The sequence below is a fragment of the Protopterus annectens genome, chromosome 3.part0 (assembly GCF_019279795.1).
Source record: "Protopterus annectens isolate FY-2018-M chromosome 3.part0, PAN1.0, whole genome shotgun sequence".
NCBI classification, from domain to species: Eukaryota; Metazoa; Chordata; order Ceratodontiformes; family Protopteridae; genus Protopterus; species Protopterus annectens.
The window spans coordinates 1,498,141,705-1,498,164,069 of record NC_056731.1 but is presented as its reverse complement, the minus strand read 5'-3'; the positions used below and the strand labels follow the sequence as shown (position 1 = coordinate 1,498,164,069).

At 38.4% G+C, this 22,365-nt stretch overlaps 1 protein-coding gene and 1 non-coding gene across 2 annotated transcripts in view; both read right to left on the bottom strand.

Moving 5' to 3' along the window:
* Positions 1–22,365, bottom strand: part of ATP6V1H (ATPase H+ transporting V1 subunit H) — a gene marked incomplete in the record, with an annotated part of 1,920,819 nt that overhangs the window by 1,399,264 nt on the left and 499,190 nt on the right.
* On the bottom strand, positions 8,794–8,866 carry TRNAV-AAC. The gene has a single exon. It is a non-coding gene; the product is annotated as a tRNA-Val (tRNA).

Here is a 22,365-nt window from a genome sequence, read left to right as displayed (position 1 = left end):
TCCGGGGCTCAGCCCAGTTCTTTTGAACTTCTCTTCCAAGACGATTCTAAACAGGATTTTGACGAAGTAGAAGGTTTCGACTTAGGAAATTGGGATATGGTTTCTCCAAAAGAAGGTGGGATGAGGCTTTTCAAAATTAGGTTATTTTTACACTCAGTGCAAGCTTGAGGGTTAAATCCGTGACAAATAGAGCAATCCACTTACAAATGCAGAGGCCCAAACAGTACACACAAAGAGTGCAAAGAGTGTGTGCATCTGAAAGTGTCAGTTTATGCCCACACTTTGAACACTTTTTAAACCGTGCAGGATTGTCAGCCATGATACAATATCGAGTTAGTGAAAACAGCAATATCAGTAAAACTAAAAATACAAGACAATACTAATAATAGCCTGCAAAAACATTTTTTGATAGGAAAGAAAGGGAAGGGAATACCAACAATGGTATAGAGAGAACTATGACGAGTCATAAGGGAAAGGGAGATACTTGCGATAGTATTTAAGTGGACCAAATACAAAAAAACAGCAAAGGCAACAGTAATAATAGACAACTACAAATAAACACACTAACTATAATAGCTAGTAAAAAAGAAAGAAAGAGCAAGGAAATACCAACAATGGTATAAGAGCATTACAACAAAGTCATAAGGGAAAGGGAGTGGTATATGCGGCAAATAGGAGAAAGGCAGAAAAAGTTTATACAGTTAATAGTAACAAAAAATGAAACTATTTTAAGAAATAAGAGAGATTTTTACTTATCCAAAAAAAACAGCTTGAGAGAGATAGCAGACCACATCCAATAGCTAAAAGCAGCAAATGAGATCTGAGGTAATTTGGTAGGTGCATTGTGGGTAAGGGAGAAGCTCGAGCGATTTGCTGGCTGCTTGCTTTAGCAATGGCAGAGTCAGATCCGACAGACTGGATCCGAACCCACTTGATGACAGAATGAAGACTGACAACATCAGATTTTATTTTTCATGCCATCTCCTGAAGGTCTAAAGAAATTATAGTCCTACTTTATTCATCCATTACTAGGCTTACCAATGAATACAAGACCCCCTTTGAAATGTACCTCACTAAGCCATCCCCCTGTCATTCTGGAGTTTATCTTTCCTTCTCAATCTTCTCCAACCTATGTGGTGTATTTGCTTGTAGATGAAGGTAAAGTTAATATTGATGCATGTATACATATATATATATATATATATATATATATATATATATCTATATACACACACACACACACATTATATATATATATATATATATATATATATATATATTTTTTTTTTTTTTGCTACCTTTTTGGGGGCACCTGACATCGGGGGCAAGAAAAACTAAAGAAAATGGCATCGGCTGCATGTTTTATACCCCTGACGTCATGGAAGAGAAGACAGCAACCGACACAGGACCCAAGACTTTGGAATTCAGGCCGACTGAGGGGGACCTGCCAGCAGATTACCCCCAAATGTAATGACTGCAACAGTGAAACACGAAGAACATCTAACAGTTTCATCTAGAAGTAGATCTACATAATACAACAAAGAAGCAGCAGAAATTTGTCTGCGACAGTGTATCCTCCATTCATCAGGGTAAATCAAAAATGAAGTCTAACCTCTTCTACAAGGGATTGTTTTCTAAGAAGTTCAGATAATTAAAAACCGAAAGCATCATTTGTTAATCACAAATGACAAACTCTTTCAAAGGCACACAGCTATGGAAACTATGGCTCTCAAACCTTCTGCCTCTAAGATGCAGAATATTACAACTCATGTTGTGGAACAAATGGGCAAAATGTGGAACACAATTTTAACTAGGAAGCCGATAATATGGCTAAAAGGTGATACTTTACACTTAAAAATATTCTTTTACTGAATTACTATGACTCAATATTTTTATCACAGACATCTGTTTAAAAATTCCTAACGATGAATGTATGATAGACCCTTGCAATCAGTGGACCATGGAATTTTGAAGACTGAAAATGAGCAACAACCCTTGTAATAAAATGCACTTGAGATATACATGTGCATGTTATCCAAGAAAAGTTTTGCTTTACTTCCTCTGTCTGTGTTATCGTCCATCTTTGCATTTGCAGAATGTCAGCATTTAACCAGCTCAGGGGTACTGAGATCTGGGGAATGAGTTCTTCTACAACATACAACACACACCCTGCACAGAGAATTATTGATCTCATTTTGTTTTAATCCTGCTGCCTATACTTCTGTCATAGCAGCTATGCTTGCATTTTAAAGGTGTTCAGGTCTGAAGAACAATACAGGACTGAACCCCTTCAACTGCTATACAGACAGTAAACTTAAAAATAAGCCTATCATTTAGGTATCTGATTGCTAGCTTATGTTCCGCTTATAAACTGGTATTACACTTAAGGGGCATACAGACACTTCCAAGCTTATGTTGCCTTATATGGGATTAAAGAAATAATGTTGCCTTATATGGGATTAAAGAAAGAATGTAGTCAGCTTTCAAAAATGGTCTGTGAAACAACTCCAAATATGTATCCAGAAGCGTGTGTGCATTCTCAAAGACAAGCTACAAATAAACACTAAAACAGAAATGTTATGGCACTTCTTCCTAATAAATAACTTGCCCTTACAAGTTTGGACATGATAGCTAAAATTTACATTAAAAAATGACTGCTTATTGCTATTCAAAAATGAGCATACTGACTGGACAGCCCAACCAATGTGCCCACTGTAAATCAAACATATACTGATAGAAAACAGTCTGGCCACTGAAATACCATTGAGTGGCTAGACTTTCTGGAATAAACTTGCTGTAGTACAGGAACGACAACCACTGGCACCAAGGATAAAACTTTATTTACCAAGTTGAGCGATTTTGTTCCCTTAAACACAACTTCTTCAGAACAAAGATACAATATTGAATTCACACAAACATTCTGAATTTTACATCACATGATAAAATCCAACCTATTAAAAAAGCACAACAATAAAATAATAAAAAAAAAATAAATTAATAATGCAAGTGATAATAAAAGACACCACTAGCAAATAAAGGTACCTGCACAGTTCGAAAAGGGGTACCATAAAATAAAAAATAATAAAAATCAGCTGTGCAGAGTCCACCCAGGCAGTCGTACGAGTAATAAATTTCAGATAAAACACCAGTAAGCAGTCCAACAAGGAACTTAAAAGCCCATCAAACACAAGTTCAAGGGTCTATTCAGACCATTATTCAGACCGCAAAACTCTTTTTCGAATAGTTTCCTCCAATAAAAATCCGATTTTAGATTCAAAAGCCTTTATTAACTTAAAGAACAAAGTGGTAAGCACTTTCACTATGTAGCTTTTTCAAACCATAGTAAAACCATTCACAAAGCTGATATATATATATGTATGCATAGAAATTACCTTATTACATTCAATTAAACAATAAATTAATAAATTAATCAGCTTTTATCTCAATTTTTAAAAAAACATGCAGACAATAAACAACTTAAATAAACCACATATATATTCTGTAATAATTTATATTAAATCATTTAAAAAACATATATCAAATTCATGAATTTGATATATGTTTTTTAAATGATTTAATATAAAAATATAAATTATTATAAACTGAGATAAAAGCTGATTAATTTATTAGTTTATTGTTTAACTGAATGTAATAAGGTAATTTCTATGCATACATATATATATATATATATATATATATATATATCAGCTTTGTGAATGGTTTTACTATGGTTTGAAAAAGCTACATAGCGAAAGCGCTTACCACTTTGTTCTTTTAAGTTAATAAAGGCTTTTGAATCTAAAATCGGATTTTTATTGGAGGAAACTATTCGAAAGAGTTTTGCGGTCTGAATAATGGTCTGAATAGACACTTGAACTTGTGTTTGATGGGCTTTTAAGTACCTTGTTGGACTGCTTACTGGTGTTTTATCTGAAAGTTATTACTCGTACGACTGCCTGGGTGGACTCTGCACAGCTGATTTTTATTATTTTATGGTACCCCTTTTCGAACTGTGCAGGTACCTTTATTTGCTAGTGGTGTCTTTTATCATCGCTTGTTTATTCTTTTATTTTTTACAACACCACGAGCTAACCATAGCGGATTCCTTGGAAAATAATATTGAATTACCTTACAACCCCATTACCGCTCAACCGAAGAAAATGGTACATCCTAGATTACAAAGCTGTGTGACTGCTGACGTCAATCCGCTTCTTGAACTCGAGTTAGTGACGGCCAGCAATGGTGTTTCGTTAAGCAACACAGACTTTGAGAATATTAATTCTGCTTTATCCCTGATGGAGTCAGAACTGCTGAAACTGAAACATTTACAGATGTAGCGATTTCACTTTGAGGTCTGCATCCAGAGGAAGGTGATACCTAGGGGTCTTAGGATCCTTAAGATGCCAACTACAGGTAATGCTTACCCAGAACTTTTATTTTGTTGGCAGCAACTGAATATAGAACTAAGCATTAACTATATGAAGTTATTAAATGAATTTTTTCTGCCAGAAGAAAGTAAATTACACGAGGCAATAGAGAGGAAACAGCACGATTTGTTTAGTCGGTATCAATCTAGCGTTATTAATCCGTTGCTGGATCGTTTATTGGACTCGGTGTGTTTATATGAAAAAAGACTCTTGGAACAGAAAAAAACAAATTATCAAGAGACTTATATGATTTTGGGAACGACCAAGTCTTTACTTGGCCTAGAATGTTAGAAATGGACATGATAGGCCTTTTTATCCTCGCAGTAGCAATATGAATATGCCTAACAATGTTGTTAACAATAATAATGATACAAGTGAAGTTAGTGATCAGAATGGACTACCTATAGATGTTAATAGAGTGAACCCAAATGGGTCAATTAGTGTTATTACTGGAGATTGTGTACCTATACCTACTGTAGAAGCTGTTGTTTCTGCTAATGTTCCTACTCCAGTTAATTCTAATACAGGTAGTATGCCTAGTGATACTGCTTTGATGCCAACTAACATTCAAGCTAATATAACTAATACAGTAAATAAAGAAAAGGTTACGAATAATGTTAATGAGTTAGTGGTTCGTAGTAAGACTACTTTTTCACATGGTAATAGTGCTAGTCCTGACATACATAATCCTTTCCCCATAGCCGAAACCTCTTTCAGGGGGAGAAATCGCTCAATGAGCAGAGGGAGACAGAAAAGAAAGGCTACGGGGATGGATATGAAAGAACCAACTATAAAGAAAATGTGGGAGAGGATGACAGTCTGGAACCTCTCCCACAGACCTCTTAATAAGTTTGAAATGGAGGTTTTAAATAAGGGCCTTTCGTTTATTCCATCAAAAGTTAGTAATGTTACTGAAACAATCCTTGATGTTAAATTATTTGTTAGAAATGTACAATTGAAAATGTTGTATGCCAACAATGAAACAAGGACAACAGAGGAATATTTTAGGAAATCCAGTACCTTTGTACCTACTTTACATCCCTTATTAGATACTTTCAGTAAAATTGTTGAAAAGGATTTGTTTAAAATGAAGGAAGATAGGCAAGTTATTCTTAATAAGCATAATTTAACACCAAGACACTTTAAAGCATTACAGAATCTGAGGAATGACAGAAACATCTCTATCAGACCAGCAGATAAGGGTGGCCCTATAGTGATAATGGATAAGGTATGTTTGAGATGTTGAGTGACAGAAATTATTATGAATCTATGCATATAACTAGAGCCCAAGAGTATATTTTAAGAGTACATAAGGTTTTGGATGAGTTGTATAAGAAAGAAATTATTGATTTAAATATGCATAATTTTTTGTTTACTGATACACCAACTATTCCGATGATCCAAGGGTTACCTAAAGTACATAAAGACCCAGCTGCCCCTCCAATGAGACCAATTGTGTCGGGTCAAGGGTGGGTCACAGAACCCTTATCAGTTTTTACTGAGAAGATGTTAAGACCTATACTGAACTCAAATATTTTTATTTTGAGAGACTCTAAACAGTTTTTATTAGACTTTTATGGTGAAACTGTAAACTTAAAGGACACTGGTATAATTACTATGGTGACCATGGATGTTAACTCATTATTTACAAATATACCCAATGATATAGGAATTAGGAGTATTAAATTATACCTTGACAAACATTCTAATCTGTCAGAGAATAGGAGAGATCTTTATCTGTTTATTCCTTAAATTGGTGTTAGAAAATAATATTTTTTTGTTTGAAGAACGCTTATATTTACAAAAAGATGGCGTAGCTGTGGGCACTTCATGTGCCAATAGCTACGCCAATCTAGTAATGGCATTATGGGAAGAAGAAAGACTTTTTCATCTTGAAATGTTTCAAAGATTCGTCTGTTTTTACAGACGATTTGTAGATGATTTGTTTTTTTCCTTTGGGTTGGTTCAGCAGATGATTTGAGCAGATTTTATAGACAGATGAACTCATCAACTTCATTTTTAAAATTTACTATGACTAGTTCTAAGGAGAGTATAGCTTATTTAGATATATCTGTGCAGCGTTTATGGAATGGGGATTTTAATACTGGGGTGCACAGGAACAATTGTTATAAGAATACACTGTTGCATAGAAACAGTATGCACCCTCAGCATATTTTTACTAATATTATAAAAGGACAAGCCATAAGAGCGTCTAGGTTAAACCCTTTACAGAGTAATTATGAAGCTGAGCTAGACATTTTGAATAAGAGGTTACTAGCTCGTAATTACAAATATGTAGAAGTAGAGGAATGCTTTTTGAGTGTTTGTCAAGAAAGGGAAAATAAAATATGTCCTTACTTCTCAGATAAAGGTAGTAGCTACTATAAAGAATCACATAAAGTAGAGAATAGAAATGAAGGAAAGCAGCAGAAAATAGCCCTATTCTATACTCAGGATATAAAGTCAGTTAAGGATGAGTTTAGTAGACACTGGGATATTTTAACTACTAACCCTGACATTAAGGAACTAGTGGGTGAATACCCTCGATTTATATATAAAAACAAAAAGAATTTACACAGGTTATTATGTTTTTCAGACAGTATTAAAACTGATGCAGTAGGTTTCAATGGTACCGTATCATGTAGTAAATGTAATTTTTTTATGTATATCAATAGTAGTAATTTGTTTGTGCATCCCCTTACTTCTAAAGTTTATACTTTTAATGTTAATGGGTCATGTAATACAGAACACTTAGTGTATTTGGCTACCTGTTCGGAGTGTAATGCGTTTTATGTAGGTAAAACGGACAGGAAGTTGAAAAATAGAATAAGGGAACACATTTATCAAATTAGGATGAAATCTGAAGTTAATGCACTTTCAAAACATGTTTTAAAAGAAGGCTCTACACATTCTTTTAAGTTCATGATTATACAAATTAATATACCTAGTCAAAGAGGGGGAGATATAAGAAATCGAACTGAACAAATAGAAACAGACTGGATAATCAGACTGCAGGCACATAATCCCCCTGCCCTTAATGATAAAATTCCTCTAAAACCTATGTTAAAAGTTAGAAAATTTAAGTATTAAATATTAAAAGTTTAAGTATAGGTTTTAATTTATGAAAGCATTTTTAATGAATTTGATATATGTTTTTTAAATGATTTAATATAAATTATTACAGAATATATATGTGGTTTATTTAAGTTGTTTATTGTCTGCATGCTTTTTTAAAAATTGAGAAAAAAGCTGATTAATTTATTGTTTAACTGAATGTAATAAGGTAATTTCTATGCATACATATATATATATATATATATATATATATATATATATATATATATATATATATCAGCTTTGTGAATGGTTTTACTATGGTTTGAAAAAGCTACATAGCGAAAGCGCTTACCACTTTGTTCTTTTAAGTTAATAAAGGCTTTTGAATCTAAAATCGGATTTTTATCGGAGGAAACTATTCAAAAGAGTTTTGCGGTCTGAATAATGGTCTGAATAGACCCTTGAACTTGTGTTTGATGGGCTTTTAAGTACCTTGTTGGACTGCTTACTGGTGTTTTATTTGAAAATTATTACTCGTACGACTGCCTGGGTGGACTCTGCACAGCTGATTTTTATTATTTTTTATTTAATAATGCAAGTGTTTTAATCTTAGGAAAGAATTAATGCAGCATGACTTGTTCAACCCTGGGAAGCTAGTGGCATCCAATTTTAACTGCCATTTAATTTCACATTTTTCTAAATGTTCTTCTACAATGAAAACCCATGGGTCTAAGTGAACTTGCTCCAACACTAAAAAACTGAAATTCTGATCACTTTCCGTTTCAATATGTCGAAATAGTGCATTAGTAGATTTTTGCTTCCTAATATCCAACAAGTGTTCGTAAATACATTCCTTAAGTTTCCTGGAAGTTTTACCAACATAAAATGCTGAACAAATTTTGCACTGTGTCAGGTAAACCACCATCTTAGAATTACATGAAAAGCATCTCCAAATTTTATATAAATTATTCCTTGCTGTAAAATTATCTTTAACTGAAATGTAAGAACACTGTGGGCAACTCACACACATGTGCATACCCACATTAATTTTAGAGTACTTACATAGAGTACTTGCATAGATTAGTACTAGGCTAACTGCCTTGCAAACCATTTTAAGCCTAGCCAATTATCCCTTGTGAGACTCAAACCCTGCACCTTGTGTTTGTAAGGCAAACACCTTAACCATTAGGCCACCCTCCTAACCTAAAACATTCCACCCTTTCCATAGCAGAGGATGGTTTCGATGCATCGACCTCTGGGTTATGGGCCCAGCAAGCTTCTGCTGCGCCACTCTGCTGGTGTTAAAGCATGGAGAATGCGGGCATCGATCCCGCTACCTCTCGCATGTTAAGCGAGCGCTCTACCATTTGAGCTAATTCCCCAATTTTAGAACTATTATACTTAAAAAAATGCACTACAATTCCTTTTCAAGTAATTTGAAGCATGGAGAATGCGGGCATCGATCCTGCTACCTCTCGCATGTTAAGCGAGCGCTCTACCATTTGAGCTAATTCCCCAATTTTAGAACTATTGTACTTAAAACAAATGCACTAAAATTCCTTTCCAAGTAATTTTTGATTGTCATCCCTTTTCTATGAACAATAATAGCTTTTCCTACAACTTTGTCTAATACAGCTCTATTACTTAAAAATAATGCCCAATTTTTGTATAAAACATCCACTATGCTCTTAGTGTCTACCATAAAGGTGGTTAAAATAATTTATTCCCTTTTGAATTAAACATTCTCTTGCTGGAATCCATTTGATTACTACCAGAATTCCTATTGCAATCGATCAATGGAATGTAAAAAACATTCCTTCTCTTTAACACCTTTTCCAAGATGTCTTCCACAAATCTAACTGGATAGCCCCTTTTATAAAACATTTCAGCAAGCACATTTCATTTTTTGTAAAAAATGGCAATATCAGATACTATTCTGGCTAGACGCAACTACTAGCCTTTAACTACTGCCTTCTTTTGGTGTTTTGGATGCATACTATTAAAATATAAAAAGGAGTTGAAGAATGTCGGTTTTCAATAAATATTAGACCTATAATTCTGTTCTGATTAATAAAATCTTTACATAATTCAACATCCAAATAACTGATCTTATTCATGTCACTATTATAGGAAAACTTAAAAAAATCCACTATGTTATTTATATAATCCACAAATTCCAATAACTTAACATGTGAATCAGTCCACAAAAGGCATATGTCATATTGCCCAAGAATTTTTAGGCTGACTATTCATGATATAAACATGCTCCCAATAACTCATCATAAAATTGGCGAACATGGGGTCACACGCTGCTTCCATTGCCACTCCAATCCTCTGCCTAAAGGTTTGTCCTTAGAAATATATAAAATTATTTTTCAGAACCAGCTTCATTAATGTTGTAATTGCGTTAATCTTATCTGCAGGCAGCTTGGTATTTTTAAATGTACTTTCTTCAAACCACTGTTACTTTAAATTACGTGGTACTACTGAGTACAGGTTTTGAACATCAATGGTAAGGAATATGGCATTGGCAATAAAAGGGACTTCTCCCATTTGCCTTAAAAATGCCAAGAATCTGTGGAACAAAATGTTAAATTTTTCATCCCTTCCTTTAAAATATTGTCCAAAAAATTAGCTCTAAAAATGTCTTGGATCTATTGCCATCCACTATCAATCTAAGTGGTGGGCTTTCAAGACATTTGTGGATTTTTGGGATGCCAAACGTGCTTGCAGTCTTCATTTTTTTTGTTCCACATAAAGTCATACTCATTCTTCGTCATTTGTCCCTGTAATAACACATCCTCTAATTGTAAGTCTACTTTAGAATAAGGTATATTTGACACTTCCTCATAAGAATCATCCATTAACATTGAGCTGATGCAACCTATGTAGTCTTATTTATTCATAATGACTTTACATTAACACTTTTCTGATATCAATCTCACACATTCTCACAAATGTTTGTAATAAATAATGTAAAGGAGGGTTAAATTGACTTGGTCTATGCAAAAATGGTTCACTGATATTCAAATTGTTAGAGGAAAACCAAAGTGACATGCTAATTTGATTTAAAATTACATGTGCAAAAATGTAACGTCACTTATTACAAACATTTGAGAGAATATGTGAAACTGATATCCGAAAAGTGTTAAACCAAACAAAAAAGAGCACTTTTGTAATATCATTCCTTCACATTGTGATCAGCTGAATGATGTTTGTCAAGATGATAACATAAAAGTTATGAAACCAGACAAGGGGGGAGGACTGATCATTATGCATAAGGACGACTGCACAGGTCACATAAACTTAATGTTAACGGATGATTCTTATGAGGAAGTGCCCCAAAACAAAATAAATATAGCGTATTCTAAGATAGACTTACAATTAGAGAAAATGTTATTACAAGGACAGATAACTAAGAGTATGACTTTATGCTGAACAAAAAAAAAAAAAAAAAAGTGACTGCAGGCATTTTTGGCATCCCAAAAATCCACAAATGGCATGAAAGTCCACCACTTAGATTGCTAGTGGATGGCAATAGATCTAAGATAGCTAAATGTTTGGACAATAGTTTAAAGTAGGGGATGAAAAATTTAATATTTTGTTGCACAGATTCTTGGCATTTTCAAGGCAAATGGGAGAAGTCCCTTTTATTGCTGATGCCATATTCCTTACCACTGATGTTCGAAACCTGTACTCAGTAATACTACATGAATTGGGGTTACAGTGGTTTGAAGAAAGTTTATTTAAAAATACCAAGATGCCTGGAGATTAGATTAATGCAATTACAACTTTAATGGAACTGGCTCTGAAAAATAATTTTATATATTTCGAAGGACAAACTTTTAGGCAGAGGACTGGAGTGGCAATGGTGGCAGTGTATGCCCCCATGTTCTCCAATTTTGTGATGAGTTATTGGGAGAATGTTCAGAGCATGAATAGCCTCCCTCTTCAGACAAGGGAGAAGAAGAACTGGGAACTCTAGGGGATGTGCATGTTGCATCCACACTGATTTCAGGAACCACTGTAATTTCCTCATATGCACTTTTGCCAGAGGAAGTATTGGGATGATGGATGCCATGAAGCCCAAAGTTCTGAGAAAGGTCCTGGCAGTGATGTGAGTCAGTGGGATGAGGCTTTGGAAAAAGGAAATGAACTCCTGAATCTTCTGTGTGGGGAGAGAGACTCTCATAAGGTCTGTTTGTAGCTTGCATCCCAGAAATATCTGATCCTGGGATGGGGAAAAGTACAGTTTTGTACCTACCATAAATGTAGATGTTCGAAGATCCACATTGCTGCAGTCCTGACTATTGGGTAGTCCGCTGTCCCAGTCGGCCCGAATACCAAAGTATAAGGCTGACGTCGGTCAGAGGCGCATTAAACTGACGTCAGTACGTCAGAGTACAAATGCGCATGACCGACGTCATTTCCTCAGTCTTTTCTTGCCCCAGATGTCAGAAGACCCTAAGAAAATAAGGCCAAACCAAAAAACAACAACACACCAAACACCCCTGTACCAACTATATATACAATATATACAAAGTAAGAAAGGTACAACAACCCCACCCACACAACCACCCCTAAACACAGAGGGGAAGGAGGGAGGGAAAATTGGACTGCAGCAATGTGGATCTTCGAACATCTACATTTATGGTAGGTACAAAACTGTACTATGTTCTTCATCTCACATTGCTGCAGTCCTGACTATTGGGTAGAATCCCAAAGCAGAGGTAAGGGAGGATGGCAAATCACAAAGAAGCAGGAGCTGACAACATGCCCTGTAAAATAGCAGTGGCAAAACCAGCCCTAGATTTAGAGTAGAGAGGAAGGTGGTAATGCTTAGAGAATGTATGCACTGAACTCCAAGTAGCTGCCTCTAAAATATCCTTAGTTGCCACCCCCCTTAGAAATGCCGTAGAAGTGGCAGTAGCCCTAGTGGAATGAGGTCTAATCCCAGCTGGAATCTCTTTGCCATGATGGGAGTAACAGAAAGCAATGCAAAACCCAATCCACTTAGAAATAGTTTGTTTTGACACAGGCTTGCCCTGAGAACACAAAGCAAAAGAAACAAACAACTGCTGAGACTGCCTGAAATCCTTAGTCCTGCTCAAATAATAACGCAACTGCCTGTGTACATCTAAAGTATGCAAAATCTTTTCCCCCTTATTTTGGGGATCTGCATAAAAAGTAGGCAAATGAATAGTCTGGTTTAAAGACACACTAGAAACCACTTTAGGCATAAAAGAAGGATTAGTACGTAAAGATACCCTATCCTTATGGAAAATCAAGAAAGGCTCAACTGCCATAAGGGCCTGCAATTCAGACACCCTTCTTGCAGAGGTAATGGCCAACAAAAATGCAGTCTTCCATGACAAATATTTCAATTCAGCAGTAGCTGTAGGCTCAAAAGGTTGTAGAGTGAGTTTCTCCAACACAAAATTGAGGTCCCAAGCAGGAGTAGGAGCTCTACGTGGGGGTCTCATATTCTTTGCCCCTCTAAGAAATTGCTTGAACAAAGGATGAGAAAACAATGGTGGGTCACAATCATAGTGAGCTGAAATTGCTGCAGCATGAATCTTAATGGAAGAGAAAGACAAACCTTTGTCCAATAACTCAGTAAGATATTGAACAGCCACACTCAAATTTGGCTCAGAAACATCCAAATCCTTTGCTGCACACCAAAACAAAAATCTCTTCCATTTTCCTGCGTACACTTTCCTTGTACTAGGTCTTCTGGCTTCCATAATCACATTCAAAACTTGTTGAGGAAGCTGAGACCTGCTATGGCTCAAAACAGAATATGCCAGGCTGTTAGATGAAGAGAGTGAAGCTTGACATTGAGTAGATGCCCGTCCTTCTGAGACAATAGGTGTGGAATCAAAGGTAAGGGCCAAGGAGGCTTCCTTACCAGACTCCTCAGCAATGGGTACCAATGCTGCCGAGGCCAATCTGGAGCTATTAAAATCATCCTTGGCTTGCCTTGTCTGACCTTCAGGAGTACCTTTGGGAGGAGAGGCAGAGGTGGAAAGGCATACACATGAAGATTTTTCCAACTGAAAGAAAGAGCATCCACTTTCCAGGCTGTGTGATGAAACCTTTTCGTGCAAAACTTTGGCAGCTGGTGGTTTAGTGGAGAAGCGAACAGATCTATGTCTGGAGTTCCCCAGGACACTGTCAATGTCTGAAATACATGAAGATCCAGTTTCCACTCGTGGGGATCCATGATTTGCCTGCTTAACACATCTGCTAAGGAGTTCTGTGCTCCTGGCAGAAACCTTGCTTGAAGATTTAGTTGCAAACTGAGAGCAGTCTCCCACAAAATCATTGCTTGCCTGCATAGAGGATAAGAATGTGTGCCCCCTTGCTTGTTGATGTACCACATGACAGTTGTGTTGTCTGTCAGAATCAACACCTGTCCTGGAAGAAGTAAATCCTTGAAGGCCATTAATGCAAACTGGACTGCCAACATCTCCTTCATGTTGATATGTAGATGCTGTAGTCTGGCAGGCCACTTGTCTTGTATCCACTTTCCATTCAGATGAGCTCCCCAAGCTGTGTCTGAGGCATCTGTCGTTAAAATCTGACTCGCCTCTGGCCGGGTCACAGAGAGTCCCTTGTTTAGGTGACATTCCTGAGCCCACCACAAAAATTCCTTTTGAATGCAAGGTACTATTGGAATGACAGTGTCCAAATCCTGGCAGTGCTGTGTCCATAAATTTTTGAGATACCATTGCAGCTTCCTCATATGCAGTTTGGCATTGGGAAGCACCAGAATACAAGATGCCATGAACCCTAAGGCTTGAAGGACTGTCCTTGCAGTCAGCCCGGACTGATGAGATAGTTGATGGAAGTAAAGAGAAAGATTCTTTTGTTTGTCCGGGGTTAAAAAGGCCATCTGGGTTGCTGTATTCAGTCTCACACCCAGAAAGCACATGTCTTGAGAGGGTACTAGACTGGACTTTATTTCGTTCACAGAATACCCTAGGCATCTTAGCACTGCTATCACATATTCCAAATGCTGAAGAAGCACATCCCTTTCTTGAGCCAGAATCAGGCAGTCGTCCAAATAAGGATAGATTTGTATTCCTTTTAGCCTGAAGAAAGCTATCACTGGAGCCAGAACTTTGTGAATACTCTGGGCAGTAGATAAGCCAAAGGGCAATGCAGAGAACTGATAATGAAAATTTCCAGCTCGAAACGCAGATACTTCCTGCAAACCAGTCTGATAGGAACATGAAGGTAAGCTTCCTTGAGATCCAAAGTTACCATCCAGTGATCTTTGCCCAGCAGAGGTAAAAGCTGTTGTAACGTCAACATTTTGAACTTGGGAATGTCCAGATAAGTGTTGAGGATAGATAAATCCAAAATTGGTCTCCACGTGTTCCCCTTTTTGGTACTAGGAACAGGCGTGAATAAAATCCTAGGCCCCTTTCTGGCACAGGAACCGGTTGAATGGCCCCTATTTGGAGCAACAGAGAAATTTGTTTGTGCGCCTCTTTTCTTTGTTGAGGAGGAATGTCTGGTATGCCTTTGAAAGGAGGCAAGGTATGAAAATAAAACCTGTAACCGTGGTAAATGATATCCAATACCCATCTGTCTTGGGTAATTAAACTCCAGTTTTCTCTGAAAAGTGCCAACCTTCCTCCCAAAGGTGCTGCCAGCTGAGAAGAATCTGGCAGCTGAAAAGGCAGGTCATTGGGTCTGCTTACGAAAGGACTGACCCCTGCCCTCACCAGAAGACTGAGCAGGTGAACTCCCTGTTCTAGGCCTAAAAGAACCCTGAACTCTGCCCCTACCACGTCTAGACCTACCCCTAGACTGGGAATCATAAGCAGGATATGTCCACCCTTTAGTAGGCCAATTTCTACTAAACTTCGGAGGCTGAACCTGCAAAAAATCTTTAACAGTCTGCATAGACTTAGCCTTGTCTTCCATTTTCTTTAGAACTGCTTCCACAGGCGAACCAAACAACACATCAGATTGTAAAGGAGCATCTAAAATCCTTGTCTTAACATGCTCAGCCAAACTCTGATCCCTCAGCCAGGCGTGCCTGCGAAGAACAGAACCCGTAGCAGCCACCCTCGAAGAGGCCTGTACAGCATCAAAACCACATTGCAAAGAATGCTTACCCACCTGTTCAGAAACATGAACCAAATCCTGCAACTCTTTACACTCAATACCTTCCGCCAGAGCATCTACCTTAGACTTTAATTGTGAAAGGAGATAATTTTGGTATTTCAACATATGAAACTGGCAATTCAAAGCCCTCATGGCTAAAGTGGAAGAAGTATACACTTTCTTTCCCCATCTATCCAAAGTCCTTGCCTCTTTATCTGGAGGAACAGGATTTTTAACAACAGAAGCTTTAACACCTTTAGGCCCCTGAGAAACAGTTTCTGGGTCTGCCCTAGGACTCTTAAAAAGATACTTATGAGCCTCAGGCACCCTATAATATCTATCCGGTTTAACTGGAGCAGGGGGCAAAGAATCAGGATTCAGAGAAGCCTCTGCAAAAACATCTTCCACCACATTCAGAACAGGAGGAATAGCTAAAGGCCTATGCTGAGGTAGAAATAAAAATTCTCTAAGCCTTTTCCTGGAATCAGAGAAATCCTGACCTTCCCATTTAAAATGCTCCCGCATAGAATGAAGAGTCTCTGAAAAAGAAAAATCCTCAGGAGGAGAAGCAGAAGGAGTAGAATCATCTACATCAGAGTCAGAGTAAGGAGAATACTCCTGCAAGTCTTCAGCCGAAGACTCAGAAGCATCCGAATACTGCTCAAAACTGCCAAGCTCAGGTTCCACCCTAGGCCTCTTATCAGGAGGGGGCATAGAACCTCTAATCATTGTAATCAAATCTTCTGCCATCTTAAGCATATGCTTCTTAGGTACAGACCCTGAAGAACTAGGGGTAGCACCTGAAACAAAACCTGGCCTGCCCCTGGGAGAAGCCTTGGAAACAGCAGGGGAGGGCCTAACCACCTTAGGAAGGGAAGGAAGAACAGCTACCTGAGAAGCCCCTTCCGCCTGGCCTACCTCCTGAGAGGTCACATCTTGCAACAATAAAGTCTCCCCCTGGGATACCAAAGAGATTTCTGGCTGAACCTCTGGCTCCACCGAGCCCTCTAAAGAACCGACGTCCGGTACGGACGGTTCTTCCAGCCTAGGCCTAGCTGTTTTGTCCTTGCGCTTTTTTGACGAAGCGGGCGTCGGAGCATCCGACGGCATTTTATAATTACACCGCTTCCCAAAAACTAACCTGGCACAATCTAATCTTCTCTTAATAGTGCGTTTGTTAAATCTAGCACAAGAGCGACAGCCAACAACGTCGTGCTCAGGCCCTAAGCAAGGTATACACAAGGTATGGTAATCCCTATGAGGTATCTGTTTCCCACAAGAAATACAGTTATTCACTTTTTCCTGACATCCGGTAAAATACTGAGGCAAGAAAAAACCAAAATATTCCCCAACGGGGTACTTAGCCAACTTGGATTCGGTCTGAAACTCCGACTTCGGAAAATCTCAGAACGCCAACCTGCACTCGCAAAACTGCTTCTGCATCGGACCATGCGGCAAAAAAGACTGAGGAAATGACGTCGGTCATGCGCATTTGTACTCTGACGTACTGACGTCAGTTTAATGCACCTCTGACCGACGTCAGCCTTATACTTTGGTATTCGGGCCGACTGGGACAGCGGACTACCCAATAGTCAGGACTGCAGCAATGTGAGATGAAGAACATCAGCAGATTTTTGGTACTTTATTATGAAACTGAGAGATTGTAGGATGGAGATGGCAGAGCTTAGATTGTGCTCCAATGCTCCAGACTGACTGTTTGAAAGAGAAGGTCATCCATGTATGGGAAGACCTGAACGCCTTGCAATTACTGGGGCTAGACATTTCATTAATACCCTCGGGGCAGTGGAGAGACGAAAAGGCAAGGCAGAGAATTGAAAATGCCAGGAAGCCATAGAGAATCTTAAAAAACTTCCTGCAACTAGGATGAATGGGGATGTGTAGGTAAGCATCCTTCATGTCTATGGAAGCCATATAGGTTTATGGGATGATTAGGAAAAAAGAATTTGCAAGGTAACCATTCTGAATGTAAGCACTTTCAGGAAGGGGTTGAGGTAGGAGAGGTCCAATATGGGTCTCCATGGGTCTTCCTTTCTTGGTACCAAAAATATCATTGAATAGGACCCTTTTCCCCTTTGACTGCATGGTACTGGTTGACTGTTTTGATTCAGCAGATCTTGTAGCACCTTTGGGAAATGTGGGAGTTGGTCTCTGTGAGGTTGTGGGATGCCCTTGAAGAGTGGGAGAGAATTCCATACCATGAAATAGCCCTTTTTTATGATGGAAAGCACCAAGGCATCCTGTGTTATGTTTTCCCAAGCTGGAAAAGAAAGGGAAAGGTGTAAGGAAAGGGGGATGTTTGGGGTCCAAACAGTCAGATAGACCCCAGTCTGTCTATAAAAGACTGTTTTTGAGGTGGGGTTTGTAGTGCAGTCCTAAGATGCTGAGGTCTCTTGCCATACTTTTTTTGGGCTTAGCTGGGAGAGGTCATGACTGCCTTCTAACAAAATCTGGTTTAGAAGGATAATCCTTAGTACAGGGGAGACCAGGATGTGTTTCAGTTCCTGCATCACTTTTCCCATCTCCTGTAAGGTTTTGAACAATTCTGCAGCAGCAGCATGGTTAAACAGGACTGAAATGTCCAGAGAGGCATCCATGAGTTTGGATTTAATGTCCTCTGGTAGAGGTTATAGCCTCACCACACATATCTTAGGACTGAGCCTGTAGCAGCTGCCCTAGTTGAAGCCTCCACAGCATCATAGATATATTTTATAGAGTGGTGGGCCACTTGAGAGGAAGCTCCGATCTGGGATGAGGCCAAAGACTTATTCTCTGGGTCTGGCATATCTGAAATAATTTTTGAAAGTTGGGACAGGAGTTCCAAGGTGCATTAAGTCATGTGTGACTGATAACTGATATCCCTAAAGGCGAGGGTGACAGAAGTGTGTACTTTTTTGCCCAACCTCTCCATATGTCTGCTGTCTTTGTCAGAGGGAAGCGGGGTGATGGAGGGAAGTAACCTTGAGGCCTTATCAGAAACCACCATGATGACATAAGGGTCAGCAGAAGGGGCTTTGAACAGGAAATTACAGTCTTTGGGCACCTTGTAGAATATGTCTGGTTTCCTAGGTGCAGGAGGCTGGGAGTCAGGGGCTTTACTGGAAGATGCAAATACATCTAAGAAGGCAGGCAGGACAGGAGGTATGGCTGAGGGATTAGGAGTATCTACCTGAAGTAGTTTGTAGTATCTTTTTTTGGACTTCAGACATCTAAAAACTATCCCATTTAAAATGTTCCCTCATTTTACCTAAAGTCTCAATGAAGGTAATTTCCTCCATTGGAGAGTCAGTACCATTGGAATCTTACTCTGGGGAAGCGTAATCCAGCAAGGTGTGGATCTCAGATGAGTAAGCTAGGGACTCATCCTCTGAAGATTGTTCCACCTCAGAAGAAACCTCTTCGCTAACCCTCTTCTGAGGAGCGGTAACCCAGGGTGTTGCCAGTACTGAAAGACCAGGAGGAGGCCTAAGAGACATGAGGGTATTAAAAATACCCTGAGTAAAATTTTTCCAGTCCCAAAGTGGATCAGAGGGTGGTGACAAATGCTTTGTTTTTAGTTTCTTCTTAGCATGTAGTTGAAAACTCTATGTAGTTTCAGAGGACCAGACGTAGGTCTGGCTTCAATGATGTTGGAATCCACGTACTCCCAAACTACTATTTGGAAGATTCCTCTAGGGCCCTCAGTAATCACAAGTCTAGGCTCCCCCTGGACATCCATACTGGATGCCTGCAGTACCTCCAAGGATATACTATCATCCTGATCGAAGGTGGCCTCTGTTACGGGCTCGGCCTGTGAAACGGGTGTGGGAGGCTAAACGTTTCTCCAGGCTAGCAAGTGCCTCTGGAGAGATGTCCGCCACAAGAGGTACAGCAGAAGTTTCAGGCCTAGGCTTCTTGGCCTTCCGCTTCACAAACAACTTGCCATAGGCCCTGAAGAACCCTCCAAAATGCTCTTCCCAAGGAGTTTTGAGTGCTGATTCTCTAAATATATAGAAAAGGAAGCCAACCTACTTCTCAAAGATTTAGGCACAAAGGCCTGGCAGATCACACAAGAATTATGATCATAGGTAGGCCCAAGACAAAAAAGGCAATGCTAGTGATTGCCTTTATGTGAAATCTGGCGTCCACATGAACTTTTGCCTTTTTTGGATGACATTAAACCTAACAAAGAAAAAGGTAAAGAAAGATTTCCCAATGGAGCACTTACTGAAATGTTGAAATGATAACCACTTTAGCGAACAGACCGTATGTACAAATGAAGTGTACAGACTGGCGGCAAAGAAATTCTGAGGATGGTGTGTGGGTACGTCACTTTTAAAGCTGATGTTTGACAGCAGTCTTTGTGCAACGTACCACTCACCCCTAAGTAGAAAAAGTCTTTGGTATACTGGCCGACATTGGGTCATTGCAGCAGGGAACTCCTTCATGTTAAGAATACTGCAACAGAGGAATATAAAGACATCAATTATTTGGATGTGGAATTATGTAAAAATTATATTAATCAGAATTATACGTCTAATATTCATCGAAAACAGACATTCTCCAACTCCTTTTTACCTTTTAATAGTATGCATCCAACACACCAAAAGAAGGCAGTAGTTAAAGGCCAGTTGGTGCATCTAGCCAAAATGATATCTGATATTGACATTTTTTTACAAAGAATGCAATGTGCTTGCTGAAAAGTTTTATAAAAGGAGCTATCCAGCTAGATTTGTGGAAGACATCTTGGAAGAGCAATTAATGAGAAGAAATGTTTTTTACATTCGATTATTTGACTGTAATAAGAATTCTGGAAGTAATCAAATGGATTCCGACAACAGAACATCTAATTCAAAAGGGAATAAATTATTTGTAACCACCTTTACGGTAGGCACTAACAGCATAGCGGATGTTTTATACAAAAACTGGACATTATTTTAAGTGATAGAGCTGTATTAGATAAAGATGGAGAAAAGCCTATTACTGTCTATAGAAAAGGGAGGGGAATCAAAAATTACTTGGAAAAGAATCATACTGCATTTTTTTAAGTACAATAGTTCTAGAATTAATGTGGGTATGCACAACTGTGGGAGTTGCCCACAACATCCTTAACATTTCCACTAAAGATAATTTTATAGTAAGGAATACATTTATATAAAATTTGGGGACGTTTTTCATGTAATTCTGAGATGGTGGTTTACATGGCACAGTGCAAAGTTTGTACAGCATTTTATGTTGGTAAAACTTCCAGGAAACTTGAGGAACGTATTTACGAACACTTGTTGGATATCAGGAAGCAAAAATCCTCTAATTAACTATTTAGACATATTGAAATGGAGAGTGATCACAGTTTCAGTTTTTTAGTGATGGAGTAAGTTCAGTTAAACCAATGGGGTTGCAGTGTAGAAGAACATTTAGAAAAATGTGAACTTAAATGGCAGTTAAAACTGGATGCCACTAGCTTCCCAGGGTTGAACGACTCATGGTCCATTAATTCTGTCTCAAGATTAAAACACTTGGTGTGTTTAGTTAGTTTTTTATTATTTTATTGGTGTGTTTTTTGATAGGCTGTATTTTATCATGTGATATAAAATTCAGAATATTTGTGTGTGAATTGAATACTGAATTGAATATTGTATCTTAGTTCTGATGAAGTTCCATTTACGGGAAAAGAAAGTGCTCAACTTGGTGAATAAAGTTTTATCCTTTGTGCCAGTGGTTGTCATTCTTGCAGTACAGTGAGTTTTTTTGAGTTCAAAGTTTGAGGTTTACTTGTATTGGTTTGAGTTCATCGGCTAGACTTTCTATGGCATATGCTGGGGACAGCAAAATACTAGAAAAATCAGACATGTTCTACAAAACTAAAGAAAAAAACACCTGATTTTCCTTGTATATCTATGCTGTCCCTCATAAAATCCCGACTTGTTAAAAACAAAAAAAAAACAGAAACAGATTCTCTTTTCTCTGTTGCATCTCCTGCACTGCACTGATATATTGTGTAAGTGTGAAAATGCAAGTCCCAAATCATGCAGAGTACATCAGCCCACAGACAGCAATGCAGAAGACTGAAGTGCCAGTATACAAAAACATTGCTTAAGAAAAGTAAACAATTTAATTCTTAAATAATGTCACTGTATAACAGCAATGATCCATGACTGTTTGTGGGTATATCAGGATTTACCCATGAATGGTTTTCTTTAATGATGAGTGCAAATCCTGATACACCCACAGTCATGAATAAAGAAGTTATGTACCTACCATAACGTTCCATGTTAGTTGTCCTTCATCTCGCCTTCCTTCTTGTTGGATGGGTTCGGAGCTCACTCGGCCACTTCTATAGCTCGAGAGCTAGTTGTCCTTCATCTGGCCTTCCTTTTTGCTGGATGGGTTCGGAGCTCACTTGGCAACTTCTATAGCTTGAGAGCTCTTTACTGGCTCAAGGCTACCCCTTATCCCAGAATGCCCAGAGTCAGCTACCCAGATCTTGTTTGAGATAGCTCACACTAGACATAATCACAGAAGATAATCCATTATTATTATTAAACCTGGATATACAGTAAATTGTCATGGTTTGCTTGGGAAGCAACTAAGAACTAAACAAGTTAGCCAGTGAAACCATTGATAAACTCCTCTCAATCCTTGAGGAAGGGGGAAGGAGAGAGGGAGGCAAGAAGGAAGGCGAGATGAAGGGCAACTAACATGGAACGTTATGGTAGGTACATAACTTCTTTATGTTAAGTTGTCCAATCTCGCTTTTGTTCTTGCT